Raw genomic sequence first — 3,448 nt, 5'->3', positions numbered from 1 at the left:
TATTGTCCACTAATATGTCGATGTGTGGTAGAGGGAAGTCATCTTTAGGACTTGCTTTGTTTAAGTCCCTAAAATCAACACAAACACGGATTCTCCCATCCTTTTTGGGTACAGGTACTATGTTAGCTACCCAGTCAGAGTACTCGGAAACCTTGATGAACCCGGCTTTGAATTGCTTATCGACTTCTTCCTTGATCTTGAGAGCCCATTCTGTTCTCATTCGACGAAGCTTCTGTTTCACAGGCTTGAAGCCTGGCTTAATTGGGACTCTATGTTCGGCGATATCCCTGTCGATCCCTGGCATGTCTTTGTAGGACAAAGCGAAGATGTCTTTGAATTCGTGTAGGAGGTCTATGAAGTCGGCCCTTTCGGTAGAGCTCAAGGTAGTCCCTATCCTAAGTTCTTGGGGTTCTAGTTCGGTTCCTACATTGATGGGTTCGGTGTTCTCTATTACGGGTCCCCCTTCCCCTTCCTGTAGTATTTCTTTGGCTACGTAGGGAGGTATCTCGATTGAGTCTGGGTCTTGGTTATCCTCAGTATCATCGTAAACAGAATTGCACTCAAGATAACACAAAGAGTAAGCAGAACCTGATTTATTCATATTAAAGTTTGAGAAAAGTTGAAACAAAGAAGCCATCTGATCTGTGGTTAGTGGCGGTAAAGCGACACTGGTTGGGACATTTCCCGAACTACTGTTACTATTCGAGGCTAAGCTAGGAGAAACAATGGGAATGGGGATGACGACAGGAGGAGACTCCTTAGTGACTTCTCTAGACTCCGACTCTGACTCCGACTCTGACTCCGACTCTGACTCCGACTCTGACTCTGACTCGAATTCATCGTCTTCTGGTTCTCCTTTGAATATCTCTCCTTCTCCAGTGGTGAGCTTGAAGAGTCTTCCTTGATTGTTGGTCCACTTGATTGATTTTCTCCATCCTTTCTGCTGATTCGCGTTAGCTTCTGTGATTAACGCGGTAGGGTTGAAGTGATCGTCTTGAAGTATCATGGTAATGATCTTATCATGCGCGGCTTTAACAAATCGATCTTCTCCAAACAATAGACTAACAGCTTGTTCGTCTAGGCAAGGTGCTTGACGAGTTTTGACGGTAGAAACCGTTTCTGGAGGAATGAAGTAGCAATCGTGAAAGATCTCGATTCCAGCTAGCTTCCTTTCGAGATAGTGCCAAGGTTCGGGAAATCCGTGAAAGAGTTCTAGACTTCCTTCCTTAACAAAGTATCCATTTAGGGTAGGGAGATAGGGTCGCATTTGGACTCCTACGTACTTACGGTTTTGAACTTGAGCAAGCATCTCGAGAACTTCCTCTTTAGTGGGTTTGTACCCTAGTCCAAGTGGTATCCTTTTTGAGTTGCCTTCCTTGTAGGGTGAGAAGGTGTTTCTTCGGATAGGGTTCAAAGGCATTCCAGGGAAGTATCCCTGGGATTTGAGTATGTGGTTGACCACCAAGTTGGAGTAGGGATTGTAGTATAAGGGTGCCAATTCGCTTTCTATGACATTTATGCTTTGGAAGCCCCCAAGCTCATATACTGGATCTGCAAGGACTTGATTGTTTGACTTCTTTTCGATTATTGCTTTGATGGGTGACGAAGTGATTGTCACCACTTTGCCATTTAGTGGGATCTTGATCTTTTGATGAAGGGTGGATGTTACCGCTTTGGAAGCGTGACTCCAAGGTCTTCCTAGAAGTATGTTGAAGGAAGCTTCAATGTCCACTATTTGGAAGTTAACCTTTCGCTCAATTGGCCCTGTGGCTATGGTTAGGTTAACGAGTCCTACTACCTTTCGTCGTGTACCATCATATGCGCGAACACCTTGATTGGTAGGGGTCTAATCCGACTCTTTCATGCCTAATTTGTATGCCGTTTTGAGGGGTATGACGTTGACCGCAGAGCCATCATCTACCAAGGTCATTGGCACATTCTTCTTTAAGCAAACGACAGTGATGTAAAGAGCAAAGTTGTGGCTAGCGCCAAAAGGTGGCAAATCTTCGTTTGAGAAAGTAATAGGATTACTTAGCTTCGGTGATTCTTGGAAGACCAAGTTGACTACATCTTTGGGTGTGGAGTTATGTGCTACATTTAGTTTGGCCAAAGCTTGCAGTAAAGCTTGGCGATGTGGGAATGAGCTTGCTGCTAGTTGCCAGACTGAAAGATCAGCCTTTGTCTTCTGTAATTGCTTGAGCAAATGATAAGTGGAGTCATCTTCGTTATCATTTGGTGTGACAACGTTGGTTGGACCGTTTTGAGTAGTGATTTGATATGGACGCCCCGAACGAGTTAGGTGGTCCACGTCTTGGTCTTCACCATTTTGGACTATTTCTTTCACTAGGGAGTGTTCAATGAAATACTCGTCTTCATCGTCATCGGCCCATACTCCATTGATTGTAGCTAATTCCCTCATTCTTATGATTTCGTCTTCTAATTGCGTGATTTGGTCGACTAGTTTATCAACCACGGCGACTATTTCTTGCATAGTGGCATTTTGAGAGAAGATTAGTGGCACATGCTCCTTAGGTGTTGCGTTGGGGTCATGTAAAGTTGTCACCACATTTTCTAAATCCCAAACTTGCCTATCTACACTCCTTGCCCATGTGATGAAGTCGGAAATGGTAGGAGAGATAGTAGAGTAGAACCCTTCACTCTCGATTGCGTGGATCTCATCTTCAATTGGAGAAATGAGGTGTGAACAATCTAAGGTAGATTCTTCACTTGTGATCACTAGAATGCCAATAGGGTTCTGAGTGTTGTTGGGTTTACCTCCCGGCGGTATTGGTAGTCGACCATCCTCGATCATGTCTTGAAGCACATTTTTCAATTTGTAGCATTTTTCTGTGTCATGCCCCTTGCCCCTATGGTATTCACAGTACGAGTTCTCGTCCCAGAATTTGGATTTCTTTTCGGGTTCGGGAGTAGGTCCGATGGGTTGGAGTTTGCCTTGCTTCATTAACCTCTTTAGAGCGTTGGAGTAAGTGTCCCCAAGATTTGTGAATTTCCTTGGTGGGGTACTCTTCTTGGATCGTTCAAGAAGGTTAACTTCATCGGTCTTGCTAGTGGAGCCGTATGAACGACTTGTTGAGCCTTGATATCCTCGACCTACCGTTTTGGTCAAGAGCCCTTTACGGATGTCATCTTCAATTCGTGTTCCTAGTACGGTTAAGTCCTTGAAGGTCTTGATGTTTTGGTACCTCAAATGATTGGCATAGATGGGTTTTAGATTGTCCACGAACTTCTCCACAAGGGTAGCCTCATCCGGGCGTTCAACTAGTTGGGTACTAGTCTTCCTCCCCCTACTTAGGAAGTCGGTGAATCCTTCTTTGTCATTTTGGGTAAGAACCTCTAGAGTGCGCATGTTAACTTGGATCTCAGCATTATCCGCATATTGCTTAGCAAACTCGATCGCGACATCTTCCCAAGTAGCGATCTTCTTGTG

This window comes from Silene latifolia, chromosome 11, assembly GCF_048544455.1.
Source record: "Silene latifolia isolate original U9 population chromosome 11, ASM4854445v1, whole genome shotgun sequence".
NCBI classification, from domain to species: Eukaryota; Viridiplantae; Streptophyta; class Magnoliopsida; order Caryophyllales; family Caryophyllaceae; genus Silene; species Silene latifolia.
Note: the sequence above shows the minus strand (reverse complement) of the source record.